Source organism: Chiroxiphia lanceolata, chromosome 9 (assembly GCF_009829145.1).
Source record: "Chiroxiphia lanceolata isolate bChiLan1 chromosome 9, bChiLan1.pri, whole genome shotgun sequence".
NCBI lineage: Eukaryota > Metazoa > Chordata > Aves > Passeriformes > Pipridae > Chiroxiphia > Chiroxiphia lanceolata.
This window is the reverse complement of record NC_045645.1, coordinates 31,460,014-31,477,104: the sequence shown is the minus strand read 5'-3', so window position 1 is coordinate 31,477,104 and position 17,091 is coordinate 31,460,014. Positions and strand designations below refer to the sequence as shown.

The following is a 17,091-nucleotide window of genomic DNA, read 5'->3' as shown; positions in this document are numbered from 1 at the left end:
GAGCTCAAGACTGACAGTCGATGAGCTCCTTTCGCCGCCATCGTCTCTTCCCTCACATCCCTCCTCTGTTGGCACGTGGAGACTCCTGAATTGTCCTCCAGGGCACGCACTTGTGAGAATGGTCGACGGGCACGAGAGGCAGAACATCCCTCCGGGCTCCACACCCCTGGCTCAGGCTCTCCTGGCCCGTCCCGGGAAGCATCCTGCTGGCAGCAGGAGCACTTCTGCTGGAGACAAAGACCACTTGGTTTTTTTGTCGGGGGCTGTGACACCAGTTTTACAGCGATGCGGTGCACCACTACTTCCAGCACTGGTTTCTCATCCAGACCACAGAGGTTCTTTAGCCTTCTCTGGAGAGACACAGAAGGACTAAACAGGCTGTCTCTGTTTGCATTGCACAGACAAGTCTTGAGCGCACACCTGGTGTTGTTGTGGGGAGATGACCCTGAGCAAGTACAAATGCCATCAGCTTCCTGCGGTAGCCTTGAAATTACGTGGGACAAAGAGTGTCTCTGTGTCACTTTGCATTTACAGTCCTAAACCCTGGGAAAACCCTGGATGCAGCTCTGGGATGTGTTTCTGTGGCCAGAGCTCCCCGTGTCCATCCCTCAGGCTGTGGGGCATCTCAGATAGTGACAGAGCAGGTGGTAGCCCCCAAGGGCTGAGGTGCATCCAGGCTCCGGCCGTGGCAGCAGAATCCCCAGGAGATACTGCCCCTGCTGCCATGAACTATCTGTGTGTGTGTCTGAAAACCCTTGCGTGACCGAGCAGTGAGTCCCCGCCAGGGCATCACTGACTCTTGGCAAACTGGTCATCCACCAGGACCCCAGAGGCCATTTTCCAGCACTGCTATGCAGCATGTCATTCCCAGTCTGTCCGTACATCCGGGGTTACCCCATCCCAGGGACAGAATCCGGCACGTCTCCTTGTTGAACTTCCTCTGGTTGAGGATTGCCCAAACCTCTGATTTGAGGTCGCTCTGCAGGGCCTCCCTCTTCCATGAGACCCTAGAGGGTCACAATAGCACCTTGATTCCATGGGAATCTGCAGTTTTCAGCGCTCCGTGTGTTACATGAGGCCCCATATTGTCACATTGGCACTGAAATGAGAGAGGATCTCCCTTCCAAACGACTTACTAAATCGGAAGTTATTTCTTAGATAAAAATCCTAATCGACAAAGGGATTTGCTTAGTTGGTATGGTAGTGGTCTTTTCTTTTAAGACTAAAATTAGTTTTAGGAGAGAGAATGTAGATGATACATGGAAACTTATGTGTAGGCCCCTCTTCAATAAATTAGTTAAGCGAAAAGACCACTCTGCAAAAACGACTTCCCCTCCCGGAAGAAATGGACGCTAGATGGCAGTCTTGCTCCACGAATAAAAGCCCAGATGCCATTGGACCCCAAAATCATAACACAGTTCTGGACTGCTTGTGAAGGGGAGGGTCTTTCAAGTATCACTGTATTTATATTCCGAAATTCATACTGATTCTTTGATTCCTGCATGGCAGAGTACCCCCATGAATCCCCAACTGGCGTATAAAAGAAATGTTCGATCCAATGGTTTCTGGTCATTGGGTTTAATTCTTTTTTTTATCCCCTTGATTCCATGAAGTTCCAAAGATATCCCAGGGTTTGTTTAATTCCATGATGTCCCGCACGTCCCTATGACGTCCCTTAATTCCCTGGTTTACTGTAGTTTCCCAGGGAATATTTGCTTCTATGATGCAAGGCAGTGTCACGACGGCCACTTGATTTCGTGAGTTCCCCAAGTGTCCCAGCAGTCCTTTGGTTCCATGAGACCCTGCCATGTTGCAGTGGGTTGACATTGTCTGTATGCCAGGTGCCCACCAAGCCGCTCTATCACTGCCCTTCCCAGCCAGACAGAAGAGACAGAAGAAGATGGAAAATGACTTCTACCTTGAGATCAGGCGCTTTACGAAAGCAAAAGCCTAAGTTTGTGCATGCATAAGTGAAGAGGAAAATAAAGAGATTTATTCTCTACTTCCCGTCAACAGCCATGCCTGTCCACTTCACGGGAAGCAGGGCTTCACCACACAGGGAGGCCGCTCAGAAGGCAAGTATTGTAAAAAAATGGATTCCCCATTTCCTGTTACTTTCCTGGGCTTTTGTAGTTGAACTGACGCCATATATTCTGTAATGACCCTTTTGGTCCATTTGGCTCAACTGGCCTGTCTGTATCCCCTCCCATGGTCTTGCCTCCGATTCAAGGGAGGAAGCTGAGACTGCGGATGCTGTGCCAGCCCTGCTCAGCAGTTGCCAAAGCACTGGTGTGATTAACCCCTTTGTAGCTTCCAATGCAAAGCACAACACTGTGACGGCTGCAGTGAGAAAATGAACTCCAGTCCAGACAGACCCAACACAAGTGGGATTCTGAAATGTCTCAGGGTTCGTTTGGTTCCACGATGCCCCCCGTGTCACCGTGACACAGCTGTCAGACCTGGTAGTAGAAAAATAAATCAAAAAATTCAGAAGAAATCATCTTAAAGTCATGCTAAACCTGTCTTCTACAGTCCAGAATCTACATATGTGTGACTGCAGATACTTGGGATGAGGGTAGATGCTCAGAGGAATTCATGGGTTTGATCTAGGAAAGCTGTACCCAAAGTTTTCACAGCCTTTTCCTCCTTGGACAGTTCCTGATGCACGGAGGAAGCTCATGTCCAACAGCAGCTAATCCCCCACTTCCTCCTCCTGGTATGCGAGGGCTACAACTCTTGCACTTCTGCTTCTTCCGGGGCCTCTCCCTGGCTGCCCTCCTGAGCAACGGCCTCATCCTCAGAACCGTAGCCTGCCACCACCACCTTCACACCCCCAGGGACTTCTTCCTGCTCCACCTCTCCCTCACGCACCTGGGCTGCATCTGCACCACTGTCCCCAAAGCCATGGCCAATTCCCTCTCGAACACCAGGAGCATCTCCTACTCAGGATGAGCTGCACAGGTGTTTTTTGCTTTTCTTCTTGATCACAGCGGAGCTTGCCCTTCTCACCATCATGTTCTATGACCACTACGTGGCCATCTGCAAAGCTCTGCACTACAGGACCCTCCTGGGCAGCAGAGCTTGTTCCCACGTGGCAGCAGCTGCCTGGGCCACTGGGAAGAGGGTCTGGCCCTGGGGCTGCAGGAGCTGCCACCTGAGCTGATGATCTCCTGAGCAGTCCAGACACACAGTCACTGTCCGTGTCCTCTATTTCCTCCTGGGATAATCTGGAGAAAAATGTGGGAAAATGTGGAAAAAATGAAGAAAAATGGGGGAAAATGGGGAAAAATCTGGGAAAATTTGAGAAAAATGTGAGGAAAATCGAGGATAATGGGGGGAAAAGGGAAAAAATCTGGGAAAATGGGGAAAAATGTGGGAAATTCTGCAAAACATGGGGGAAATGGGGAAAAATGGGAAAAAATCTGGAAAAATGTGGAAAAAATAGGAAAAAATTTGGGAAAATGTGGGGAAAACGAAAAAATCTGGGAAATTTTGGGAAGAAAAGAGGAAAAATCCTGGAAAATGTGGAAAAAATGGAAAAAATAAGGAAAAATGGGAGGAAATGCGGGAAATTATAGGGAAAATGAAGAAAAAATCTAGGAAAAAGGGGGAAAAACTGGAAAAATCGGGGAAAATGGGGGAAATGGGAAAAAATGCAACAAAATGAGAGAAAATGGGGAAAATGGGGAAAAGTCTTTGAAAATGGGGAAAAAATGGGTGAAAATAGGGAAAAAATAGGAAACAATGAGGGAAAGTGGGGAAAATGGGGAAAAATCAGGAAAAATGCGGGAAAATGGAGAAAAATGAGGAAAAAAGGAGGGGAAAAGGGGAAAAATGGGGGGAAAATCAGGGAAAAATGGGGGAAAATCGGGAAAATGTGGGAAAATTGGGAAAAATCCAGAGAAATAATGGGAGAAATGGGAAAAAAATGGGGAAAAATGTGGAAAAAAATGGGGAAAAATATGAAAAAACTGGGTTTAACTGGGAGGAACTGGGAGAAACTGGACCAGAGAGAAAGGGCCATTGCCATGGAAACAGGAGCCCCCCCTCCGGCCCAGAGCCCGCGGGGGGGAACTGGGTTAAACTGGGACATACCGGGAGGCACTGGGGGGGACACTGGGAGTTGCTGGTAGCTACTGGGGGGGTCACTGGGGTTACCGGGATGGACACTGGGATTACTGGGAACTACTGGGGGGTCACTGGGGTTACTAGGAGTAACTAGGAGCTACTGGGAGGGTTACAGGGAGTTACTGGGATGGACACTGGGATGGACACGGGGGGTACTGGAAGCTACTGGGGGGTTACTGGGATTTACTGGGAGCTACTGGGAGCCCTGGGAGATATTGGGAGGTACTGGGGTGGACACTGGGAGTTACTGGGAGCTACTGGGATGGACACTAGGGTTACTGCTATCTACTGGGAGCTACTGGGATGGACACTGGGGTTACTGGGAGCTACTGGGAGCTACTAGGGTTGTCACTGGGGGCTTACTGGGAGCTACTGGGGGGGTCAATGGGGTTACTGGGGGGTCACTGGGGTTACTGGGAGGGGTCATTTGTGTAATTTGGGAGGCACGGTTGAAAATACGAAACAAAAGCCCTTATCCCCAGAAAAGAAAGACTGGAAGCTTTGGTTTTGTGGTGCAGTTGGTGGGCCACGCTGAGCACTCCAAGAGAAGGAGAAGCTTTCTCTGCTGGCAACTTTCGTCTGTGAGGTATCATTCTTTTTACGCAATTTTGGGAGTTGGTTTGGCAACTGAGAGGTAGGGTTGAAAACAGAAAACAGCAGCCCTTATCCCTAGGAGAGAATGACTGGAAAATTTGGCTTTTTGTTACAGTGGGTTTGTCAACCTGGAGACTTCCTGGTCAGAAAGAGATTTCTGTGCTGACGCCTTTGGTGTGGGAGGAATCTTCGTCCATTTGCAATCTTTGGAGTCTGACCGGCATTTAAAAGGCAGGGCTGAAAACAGGAAACAACAGCCCTTATCCCCAGGAAAGAAAGCCTGGAAGCTTTGGCTTTGTCGTGCAGATGGTGTGTCCAACTGGGGACTCCACGAGCAGCAAGAGTTTTCTGTGCTGGTACCTTTTTTCGTGTGGGAGGAATCTTAGTCCATATGCAATTTTGGGAGTCTGGCTGGCAGTTGGGAGGCGGGGCTGAAAACAGGAAAGAACAGCCCTTATCCCCAGGAAAGAAAGACTGGAAGCTTTGGCTTTGTGGTGCAGATGGTGTGTCTACCTGGGACTCCACGAGCAGCGATTTCTGTGCTGGCAGCTTTTTTCGAGTGGGAAGAATCTTAGTCCATATGCAATTTTTGGAGTCTGGCTGGCAGTTGTGAGACGGGGCTGAAAACAGGAATCAACAGACCTTCTGGCCAGGAAAGAAAGCCTGGAAGCTTTGGCTTTGCGGTGCTGTTGGGGTGTCAGGCTGGGGACTCCATGAGCAGCAAGAACTTTCTCTACTGGCACCAGTACTGTGGGAAAAATCTTCGTCCATATGCAGTTTTGAGGGTAGGGCTGGGAGTTGGGATTTGGGCCTGAAAACAAGAAACAACAGCCCTTCTGTCCAGGAAAGAAAGACTGGAAGCTTTGGCTTTGTGGTGCAGTTGGTGTGTCCACCTGGGGACTCCAAAAGCGGCAAGAGCTTTCTGTGCTAGTACCTTTTTTCGTGTGGGAGGAATCTTAGACCATATGCAATTTTGGGAGTTGGGCTGGCTGTTGAGAGGTGAGGTTGAAAAAAGGGAACAAGAGCCCTTATCTCCAGGAAAGAAAGACTGGAAGCTTAGGTGTTGTGGTGCAGTTGGTGGGCGACGTTGAGCACTCCATGAGAAGCAAAAACTTTCTGTGTTGGCAACTCTTGTCTTTTAGGTATCTTTCTTTTGATGGAATTTTGGCGTATAGGGCTGGTAGTTGGGAGGCAAAGCTGAAAACAGGAAACAACAGCCCTTCTGGTCAAAAAAAAAAGCCTGGAAGCTTTGGCTTTGTGGTGCAGTGCGTTTATCAGCCTTGGGACTCCATGTGCAGCAAGAACTTTCTGTGCTCGCACCAGTGGTGTGGGAAAGATCTTCGTCCGTATGCAATTTTGGGAGTCGAGCTTGCAGTTGGGAGGTGGGGTTGAAAACAGGAAACAACTGCCCTTATCTCCAGGAAAGAAAGACTGGAAGCTTAGGTGTTGTGGTGCAGTTGGTGGGTCACGCTGAGCACTCCATAAGAAACAAAAGTTTTCTGTATCGGTACCTTTTGTCTGTGAGGTACCTTTCTCTTTATGCAATTTTGGTGGGTAGGGCTGGCACTTGAAAGGTAGGACGGAAAACAGGAAACAACAGCCCTTCTGGTCAAAAAAAAAAGCCTGGAAGCTTTGGCTTTGTGGTGCAGTGGGTGTGTTAGCCTGGGGACTTCATTGTCAACAAGAGCTTTCTGTGGTATCACCTTTGATGTGAGAGGAATCTTCGTCTGTGGGAGTCGAGATGGGAGTTGGGAGGCAGAGCTTAAAACAGGAGACAACAACCCTTATCCCCAGAAAAGAAAGACTGGAAGCTTTGGCTTTGTGGTGCATTTGTTTTTTCAGCCTGGAGACTCCTTGGGCAGCAATAGTTTTCCGTGCTGGCACCTTGGGTGTGGGAAGAATCTTCGTCCACATGCAGTATTGGGAGTAGGGCTGGTAGTTGGGAGGTGAGTCTGAAAACAGGAAACAACAGCCCTTATCCCCAGGAAAGAAAGCCTGGAAGCTTTGGCTTTCTGGTGAAGTTGGTGTGTCAGACTGGGGACTGCACGAGCAGCAAGAGCTTTCTGTGCTGACACCTTTTTTCGAGTGGGAGGAATCTTAGTCCATATGCAATTTTTGGAGTCTGGCTGGCAGTTGTGAGATGGGGCTGAAAACAGGAAACTACAGCCCTTCTGACCAAGAAAGAAAGCCTGGAAGCTTTGGCTTTGTGGTGCAGTTGGTGGGCGACGCTGAGCACCCCATGAGAAGGAGAAGCTTCCTGTGCTGGCAACTTTTGTCTCTGAGGTATCTTTCTTTTTACGCAATTTTGACGGGTAGGGCTGAAAACAGGAAACAAACCCCTTATCCCCAGGAAAGAAATCTTAGAAGCTTTGGTTTTGTGGTGCAGTCTGTGTATCAGCCTTGGGACTCCATGTGCAGCAAGAGTTTTCTGTGTTGGCACCAGTTGTGTTGGAAAGATCTTCGTCTGTATGCAGTTTTGGGGGTCGAGCTTGCAGTTGGGTGACGGGGCTGAAAACAGAAAACACCAGCCCTTATCCAAAGAAAGAAGGACTGGATGCTTTGACTTTTTGGTGTACTTGGTGGGCGGGGCCGGGGACTCCATGGTCAGCAAGAGCTTTTTATGGTGGTACCTTTGATCTGGGAGGAATCTTCATCCGTATGCAATTTTGGGAGTTGGGCTGGCAGCTAGGAGGCAGGGCAGAAAACAGGAAACAGCAGCCCTTATCCATAGGAGAGAAAGACTGGAAAATTTTGGGTTTTGTTGCAGTGGGTTTGTCAGCCTGATGACTTCTTGGGTAGCATGAGATTTTTGTGCTGGCACCTTTGGTGTGGGAGGACTCTTCGTCCGTATGCAATTTTGGGAGTCTGACTGGCATATGGGAGGCAGGGCTGAAAACAGGAAACAACAGCCATTATCCCCAGGAAACAAAGACTGGAAGCTTTGGCTTTGTGGTGAAGTAGGTGTGTTAGCCTGGGGATTTCATGATCAACAAGAGCTTTCTGTGGTGTCACCTTTGGTGTGAGAGGAATCTCCGTCCGTTGGAGTAGAGTTGGCAGTTGGGAGGCTTTGTGGTGCTGTTGGTGCGCCACGCTGAGAACTCCATGAGAAGGAGAAGCTTTCTGTGCTGTCAACTTTCGTCTGTGAGGTATCTTTCTTTTTATGTAATTTTGGTGGGTAGGACTGAGAGTTTGGAGGTGGGGCTGAAAACCGGAAACACCAGTCCTTATCCCCAGGAAAGAAAGACTGGAAGCTTTGGCTTTGTGGTGCAGTTTGTGGACCAGGTGTGGCACTCTATGAGCAGCAAGAGCTTTCTGTGCTGGTTCCTTTGGTGTGGGAGGAATCTTCAGCCGTATGCAATTTTGGGAGTAGGGTGGGAGCTGAGAGGCAGGTCTGAGAATAAGAAGTAACAGCCCTTATGGCCCAAAAAGAAAAGCTTGTGCTCTTTGTTACACTGGGTTTGTCAGCCTGGAAACTCCTTGGGCAGCAAAAGCTTTCTGTGCTGGCATCTTTGCTGTGGGAGGAATCTTAGCCCGTATGCACTACTGGGAGTAGGGCTGGCAGTTGGGAGGCAGGGCTGAAAACAGGAAACAACAGCGCTTATCCCCAGGAAAGAAAGACTGGAAGATTTGGCTTTGTGGTGGAGATGGTGTGGCAATCTGGGGACTCCATGAGCAACAAGAGCTTTCTGTGCAGGCACCAGTGGTGTGGGAAAAACCTTCGTCCGTGTGCAGTTTTGGGGGTAGGGCTGGAGGTTGGTAGGTGGGGCTGAAAACAGGAGACAACAGCCCTTCTGACCAGGAAAGAAAGACTGGAAACTTTGGCTTTCCGGTACAGTTGTCGAGTCCACCTGGGGACTCCACAAGCAGCAAGAGCTTTCTGTGCTGGCACCTTTGTTCTCGGGGGAATCTTCATTTGTATGGAATTCGGGGAAGAGGGCTGTCATTTGGGAGGCAGGTCTGAAAACAGGAAAGAACCGCCTTTATCCCCAGGAAAGAAAGCCTGGAATTATTGACTTTGTGGTGCAGTGGGCTTGTCAGCCTGGAGACTCCATTAGCAGCAAGAGCTTTCTTTTTTGGTCCCTTTGGTGTGGGAAAGATCTTCGTCCGTAAGCAATTTTGAGGGTCAGGCTGGCAGTTGTTTGGCAGGGCTGAAACAACGGCACTTATCCGCAGGAAAGAAAGACTGTAAGCTTTGTCTTTTAGTGCACTTGGTGGGAAAGGCTTGGCACTTTATGGGCAGCAAGAGCTTTCTGTGCAGGCGCCTTTGTTCTGTGAGGAATCTTTGTCCGTATGCAATTTTGGGATTCGGGCTGGTAGTTGGGAGGCAGATCTGAAAAATGAAAACAAAAGTCATTACTCCAGGCAAGAAAGACTGGAAGCTTTACCTTTCTGGTGTACTTGGTGGGCCAGCAAGGGCACTCTATGGGCAGCAAGAGCTTTCTGTGCTGGCATCTTGTTCTGGGAGTAATCTTTGTTTGTGCGCAATTATGGATTTCGTGCTGGCATTTGGGAAGCAGGTCTGAAAACAGGAAACAACAACCCTTATTGCCAGGTAAGAAAGACTGGAAGATTTGGCGTTGTGGTTCAGTTGGTTTGTCAGCCTGGGCACTCCATGGGCAGCAAGAACTTTCTGTGTTTGTACTTTTGGTCTGGGAGGAATCTTTGTATGCAATTTTGGGAGTCGGGCTGTCAGTTGTGAGGTAGGGCTGAAAACAGGGTAGAAACCTAAGTCTGAGGAGAGACAGAAACCAGGAGACTTTGAAGTTCAGTTGATTTTTCTACAGTCTCCCAGCTTTAGTCACATTAATGAAAATTGGCTCATGAGGATAATGAGAATGCAGCTTCTGGCCAGGGGAACTCTAAGCATTCTGGAGTCAGTAAGACAACCTGGTAAGTAACACTTGATTGAATGGGGGGTTGTCTTAGGGGTTTGTTTCCCTTCTCTTTTCTGTCTCTCAGTTTCTCATTTTGTTTGCTACTTTCTTTGGAATAAATGTTGTTTTGTTTAGCTTTCAACTGTGTACTGGGTTCAGTTTTGGCAATCTCCCTTCTACACGCAGACATAACAAAAAAATGACAGCATCAGCAGATGCCTTTCCATTCCTCTTTCCCTTCCCATTCCCTGTTCTTCTTCCCTTCCCATTCCCACAGCCAACACACTATTTCACTTCTCACTTTAACAAAGCTCTTTTCTCCTTCAAGCCCCTCAAAGGTGCCATGGCCACATGGGAGGCCACACACAAACAGTACTCCTCTTCCCACTTGACAACACCTTCCCCCTCACTATTCTACAGGGAACACCATGAATCTGCTCGCAGAGGCCTCTTTTTTCCCATCAGTGGTTCAGCACAAGGAGCTAAACGAGCTCAAGACTTAGGTCACAAGAGCTGACAGCAAGGAAACTTTGGGAGCAAACTAATGCTGCTAACACGGACCCAACTGAATCCAGCACACGATCACAGAATCCAAGAGTCCTTCAGCTTGGAAAAGACCTCCAAGCTCATTGAGTCTTGTGCAGCCCCTCTCCGACTGCCTACAGGGACTGGATGACGCTTTGCACCAGCACCAAAAGGAATACTGTGAAAGCCATGGCCTGCAGGAGGACACAGAGAAGGGCTTGGTTGGGGCTGGGAAGGAGGGAGCTGGCGCTCGGGGAGTGGGGAGGAAGCCTCGGGGATGTGGTGCAGCAAGGACAGGGGCCCAGGTACCTGGCAGGCGGCAAGGCCTCACCCCCTGCCCCAGCAGCAGCACCAGGCCCTGCCCAAGGCGCTCCTGCCCTGCAGGCAGGGGCAGAACCCACTCCCTGGGGCGATCTTGCTGCCCTGGCCCTCATCCGGTCCAGCCTCTCCCTGTGTGCGTGCTTCCCACAGCACAGGTTGCCCCACAGGGACACTTCCCTTTTATGTCACAGGCGCCAAAGCCTGTCCCAACCAGCCCTGCCCATTGTCCCCACCCCGGCTCAGTGACTCACAGTGACCCCTGGCAACCAAAGAACCAAAGCCCCGCACCCCCAAAGTGCAGCCCCACCCATCTGCAAGGGGCCCCCAAAGGGTTCCCTGCACAAAGCAACCCTTTCAAACCCTTGTCAGACAGAAAACTGGGGGACACGACACTTGGATGCTTTTAGTACAGAGATACAAGCTTTTCTTGAATAATGGAGGGGGTCACTTTATATTTACAGTTATCCATTTGGGGACAGGATGTCCTACAGGCAAATGTGGTGTCACATATGGAGTGAAAAGTACTTTTCAAAGAAACCCAGGGTACATGGGTGATGCAGAGGAAGCTGCCAATCACCCAATGTGAAGCTCAACACTGCTTTGCACCAAGACTTCCCTTTCACACACATCTTTTGCAAAGACAAAGATGTCAGTGTTTATTTTCTAAATCAGTGACACTTGACAAGACCTCTTTATGAACTGACAGCAAAAGAACTTAGGAGCACCTTAGGGTTGGCAAGTGTAGGAGCCCAGAAGAGAAGGGGCTGATGGGTATGTCGTGAACACTGACAGCTGGATGGTCGTGGAGCCGACCAAGGACTGCTGGTAAAATAGAAAGAACATGTGACTGGGGAAGGAGCCACGTGGACTAGGGCAGCACTTTACCCGAACAAACATCCTTGTTCTAGTTCCAACAGACACAAAAAACAAGTGACAGCATCAGCACAGAAACTCCTCTTTGCCTTGCCTTGCCAGACACAAAAGACATCACCTACTGGACTCTGCCCAAACACCAGCCCCCTCCTCTCCCTTCTCAACAACACACCCCACCTGCCAGGGCCAACTGGCTGTTTGTCTTCTCTTTTCTGCCTGGGGGTGAAGGAAGAAGGACAGGGAGGGCATTTACCTTCAGGCCAGAGGGAAGGGGAAGGACATCCCTCTAAATCCATCCCCCGGCAGGATAGGGGCTGGGGGGGACATTGGGGGACCCCCCAAGAGTATTTTCAATGGGGGAAAGCATGGGGGCACCCACAGGGGGAGGAGGGACCCAGGAATCTCGTGGTGAGACACAGAAAAATATCGCAGCGGGGGGAGACCCTGGGGTCGGGATCGATCGGGACCAATCGGGTTCAATCGCAATCCTCCCCTCCCCCGCCACCACCACCCTGCTCCTGGTAGCCCCCGCGGAAGTATCGAGGTTCTATTGGATGATTCACCAGCATGAGGAGAGGGGTCGAGCAGAATTTACCAATGACGTCATTCCAGCAGAACTGTTCTATTGGCTGCAACCCACGAGGGAGCCCCAAAACCTGTTCATGGTTCGGGGGGAAAGGAGAACCGGTATGGCCGGGAAGGGGGATGCAGAGGGTGTTCCAGTGCCCAGGAAAGGGGTAAAAAACTTTTCCCTGTCTCTCCCAGTGCCCTCTCAGCCCATCCCAGTGTCTCCCCTCTTTCCCAGTGCCCCCTCAACCCATCCTGGTCTCTCCCCTGCTCTCCCACTGCCCCCGTCCATCGAGCTCCAAGCCCGGGCCCGCCCCCTGCTCTGCTCCGGGCTGGATTTCTCCCCTGCAGGGGCAGCTGAGGTGGTTCCAGGGTGGGCGGGAGCTTTCTGGGCTTTTCTGAGCTTTCTGGCTCCCACTGTGCTACTGGAACCGCCCCCTGGCATGGTGGGCCCATCAACCTGGGGCACCTCCTCAGCCGAGCCTGGGGGACGGGTCGGCAACCGGGAGGGGGTTTGGGAAGGAATGGGGAGGCTGAGAAGGGGTTGGGGGTCGTGGAGGTAAGTGGGAAGGGGTTTGGGGGAGCTTGTGGAGTTGGGAGGAAGATTCGGGAGATTGGGGCGACTGTGAGGGGTTTGGAGGAACTTGGGGGGTTGGGAGGGAGGTTGGGGAGATTGGGGGGACTGTGAAGGGTTTTGGGGAATCGTCGGGGAAGGGACTGGGAGAGAGTTTGGGGGCTTCCTCGAGGGGAAGGGGCAACTAGGAGAGGGTTTGAGGGGTCCTGGGAGGGCTGGAGGTAAATGGAAGGGGTTTGGGGGCATCTTGTGGGCTTTTGTGGGTCTGGGAGGCAGTCTGGGGGCCTTGGAGGGTTTGAGGGGAAGTGTCCTGTGGGACTGGGATGGGATTTGAGGGCTCCTGGAGGGGCTGGGAGGGATTTTGCCTTTGTACTGTGGGCATTGTCTAGTATTGATGGGGGTAATCATTGAGCTGACTGTTTCATAATCATCCAAATTTTAACAAGACTTTGAAGGTGGTCAAACTCAGTTTGAAGCAGCTCATTTTTAGCAACAAGTATATCCAATTTTTCTCTCATTTCCCTCTCAAAGGCTAACAATGACTTCAACAGCACATTTTCTGATTTCAAAACAGTAGACTCAATATCAGAAATCCATTCCTGACTTCCCTGTCAGCACTCCATGCAAATGTCTGTGCACTCACTTTGGCCTGAGAGAAACCTACCTGTTTGCAGGGCACTGACTGGGTAACTTTTCTTTTTGCAGGTGGAAAAGGGCAGATCAAGAAAAAACAGGTGGGTCCAGCAGAAGTGATGCTGCTTCTGTCAAATGCAGAGCAGAGGCCGAAAGCACTTTAGGAAGTTGCTTGCAGAAGCACTGTGCATTCCAAGTTACAGCTCAGGAGTCTCAGTGACTTGTCCAAAAGGAGGGCTCCTTTTCCATTTCTCAACCCCAGATTCCTCAGGAGTAGGAAACTGAAAACACTGACTCAGAAAAGCTCCTTTCCTTCCTAATAATTGTGCTTTGTCCTTCCCATTTGACAGTGCTCTTGGAAATGTGCTGGAGTGATCTGGATCTAGGAGCAGCCCTGACCTCCCACAGCACCCATCCAATGGCAGGAAGACACTGCCTGACTCCTGCTGGGGTTCTCGCGGCAGAGGTGTGGGCAACTACCCAGGCAGGATGAGACCTGAGCCCGGCGGGCAGTAGGGTCCCTGCCCTGACACGAAGAACCCCGGAGCACAGGGACTCTGCTCTGCAGGACAGCCCGGGCACCCCTGGTTGCACCCCCACCTTCCCAGCCCACAGCCATCCCTGGCAGAAGGAGTCCACCTGTGCTGTCCCTCTGACGGTGCTGCGGGGAAGACCTGCCCTGGAGAACATCCTCCTGTGCAACAGACAAACTGGGAGAGTCCTGACAGATGTGCAAGGCTGTGGGATGTGCTAGCTTTAGGAGATTCCTCCAGGAACACAAGCGACATTGCCCTGCACCTGTAGACTCACTCTGCAGAGGAATGTGAAGTCATGTCCCCAAGGGAAGTCTCAGCTGAACACCTCCCATCTTTCTGCTGCCCTTACCCTCCCTCTGCCTTACTTCTCTTCTCTCGTGCCTACAGGCAGTGCCCTCGGCCCTGCTGGGCTGTGCAGAGGAGCTGCTGCTGGGCAGAGCTGTCTCTTTGCAGTGCTGCCCGCTTGCCAGGAGATACTTGTGTGCCAGGAGCCCGGTCCAGCTGAGCAACACAGCAAGAGCCAAAGGCAGCCCTTTCTCTGCCCCTCTGGGTTCCCCGCAGGTGTCCCTGGGGCTCCAGGGGAACCTGCTGTGGAACAGGCTGAAGTAAACAATGATGTTTCCCTCTTCTCCCCTCTTCAGTGACACTTCTTTCCAGCAGTGACATTTCTCCCCTTAGAAAATTAACAGGGTAAGATGATCACCTTTTCTAGTTTCATCATTACACAGGATGCCAGGAGGGTGACAACAAAGGATCTGATAACTCCCCGGCACAGTGGGGGTTTTCCTGGAGTCACACCCAAAAATGTGTCCGGGCTCTGAGAGGTGTCCACCCCTGAGCTGGACTGATGCACTGCTCACACACACCGGGGGATTCAGAGACACGAGTCCTTTCCTCGCACACACACAGGCAGTTCATTGCAGCAGGGGTCGCATCTCCCTGGGCTCCTGCTGCCACTCCCAGAGCCTGGAGCCACCTCTGCCCTGCAGTGCTCCCACCCTGCCCACTCCTACACTTCAGATGAACATTGGGGTTTTCTACTCCCTGCTTTGCAGATGGCCACGTAGCGGTCATGGAACATGATGGTGAGAAGGGTAAGCTCCGCTGTGATCAAGAAGAAAAGCAAAAAACACCTGTGCAGCTCATCCTGAGTAGGAGATGCTCCTGGTCTTCCAGAGGGAATTGGCCACGGCTTTAGGGACAGGCTACGGCTCTGAGGATGAGACCGTTGACCAGGAGGGCAGCCAGGGAGAGGCCCAGGAAGAAGCAGAAGTGCAAGAGCTGCAGCCCTCGCATGGCAGGAAGAGGAAGTGGGTGATGGAGCTGCTGTTGGACGTGAGCTTCCTCCGGGCATCAGGAACTGTCCAAGGAGGAAAAGGCTGTAAAAACTTTGGGGACAGATTTCCTAGACCAAAGCCCATGAATTCCTCTGAGCATCTACCCTCATCCCAAGTATCTGCAGTCACGCATATGTAGATTCTGGACTGTAGAAGACAGGTTTAGCATGACTTTAAGATGATTTCTTCTGAATTTTTTGATTTATTTTTCTACTGCCAGGTCTGACAGCTGTCACGGTGACACGGGGGGCATCGTGGAACCAAACGAACCCTGAGACATTTCAGAATCCCACTTGTGTTGGGTCTGTCTGGGCTGGAGTTCATTTTCTCACTGCAGCCGTCACAGTGTTGTGCTTTGCATTGGAAGCTACAAAGGGGTTGATCACACCAGTGCTTTGGCAACTGCTGAGCAGGGCTGGCACAACATCCGCAGTCTCAGTTTCCTCCCTTGAATCGGAGGCAAGACCATGGGAGGGGATACAGACAGGCCAGTTGAACCAAATGGACCAAAGGGATACTGCAGAATATATGGCGTCAGTTCAGCTTCAAAAGCTCAGGAAAGGGGGAATCCATTTTTTTACAATACTTGCCTTCTGAGTGGCCTCACTGTGTGGTGAAGCCCTGTTTTCCGTGAAGTGGACAGGCATGGCTGTTGACGGGAAGTAGAGAATAAATCTCTTTATTTTCCTCTTCACTTATGCATGCACAAACTTGGGCTGTTGCTTTAGTAAAGTGCCTGATCTCAAGGTAGAAGTTATTTTCCATGTTTTTCTGTCTCTCCTGTCTGGCTGGAAAGGGTAGAGACAATGTCAACTCACTGCAACATGGCAGGGTCTCATGGAAAAAAAGGACTGCTGGGATGCTGGGTAAACTCATGGAATCATGCGGCCGTCGTCACACTGCCCTGCATCATGGAAGTAAATATTCCCTGGAAAACTACACAAACCCAGGGAATTAAGGGACGTCATTGGGATGGGCGGGACCTCATGGAATTAAACAAACCCTGGGATATCTTAGGAACTTCATGGAATCAAAGGGAAAAAACAAAAGAATTAAACCCAATGACCAGAAACCATTGGATCGAACATTTCTTTAATATGCCAGCTTGGGATTCTAGGGATATTTTGCCATGCATGAATCGAAAATCAGTATGAATTTCGGAATATAAATACAGTGATACTTGAAAGACCCCCTATTCACAAGCAGTCCGTACTTATGTTTTTGGGGTCCGATAGCATCTGGGACTTTTTTCGTGGAGCAAGACTGCCATCTAGCGTCCATTTCTTCTGGGGGGGCAGTCATTTTCGCACAGTGGTCTTCTCCCTTCACAGACCTTGTAGCCTCTCTGATTGATCTATCCGACCTCTAACCCCTAAAATAAATGTTCTAGGACATGCTAAGACATGTGTCTTAGGACTTCCCATTTGCTTAAACAACGTAGAATTGAGTTTCTTCTTAACAAAACAATCTCTTATTAAAAAATTTTCTGAGGCATGTAAGCTAATTTCTTGAAGATGGGCATACGATACACTCTCTATTAATTTCCATTTATCATCTACATTTTCTATCCTAAAACTAATTGTAATCTTTAAAGAAAAGACCGCAACCATGCCAAGTAAGCAAATCCCTTTGTCGATTAGGATTTTTATCTAAGAAAAACTTCCGATTTACTAAGTCGTTTGGAAAGGAGATCCTCTCTCATTTAAGTGCCATGAGGCTTCATGTAACACATGGAACACTGAACACTGCAGATTTCCATGGAATCAAGGTGCTATTGTGACCCTCTAGGGCCTCATGGAAGAGGGAGGCCCAGCAGAGCGACTTCAAATCAGAGGTATGGGCAATCCTCAGCCAGAGGAAGTTCAACGAGGAGACGTGCCGGATTCTGTCTCTGGGATGGGACAACCCCGGATGTACGGACAGACTGGGAATGACATGCTGCACCTTCCCCAGAGAAAGCTCTCCCACCTGCTTTGGATTTCATGGAGATGCAGTCTCCGTAAGTGAGCTCTGCAGTGTCCCTCCTCCTGCTCTTCTTCCTCAGAGGACCTGGTAACAGCCTGTCACACCTGAACTGGATGTGCTGGAACCAGCATATCTGCAGCAGGTTGAGGGGCACTCAGAGGCAC

At 50.4% G+C, this 17,091-nt stretch overlaps 2 long non-coding RNA genes across 2 annotated transcripts; one reads left to right on the top strand and one right to left on the bottom strand.

Moving 5' to 3' along the window:
• Positions 1 to 1,704: 1,704 nt before the first annotated feature.
• LOC116791333 lies at positions 1,705 to 2,618 on the bottom strand. Its single transcript, XR_004358697.1, has 2 exons — positions 2,376 to 2,618; positions 1,705 to 1,802 (listed from the first exon to the last, which is right to left on the bottom strand). It is a non-coding gene; the product is annotated as an uncharacterized LOC116791333 (long non-coding RNA).
• Positions 2,619 to 7,940: 5,322 nt separating this feature from the next.
• Positions 7,941 to 9,298, top strand: LOC116791335. Its single transcript, XR_004358699.1, has 3 exons — positions 7,941 to 8,006; positions 8,558 to 8,559; positions 9,137 to 9,298. It is a non-coding gene; the product is annotated as an uncharacterized LOC116791335 (long non-coding RNA).
• The last annotated feature ends 7,793 nt before the right edge of the window (positions 9,299 to 17,091 follow it).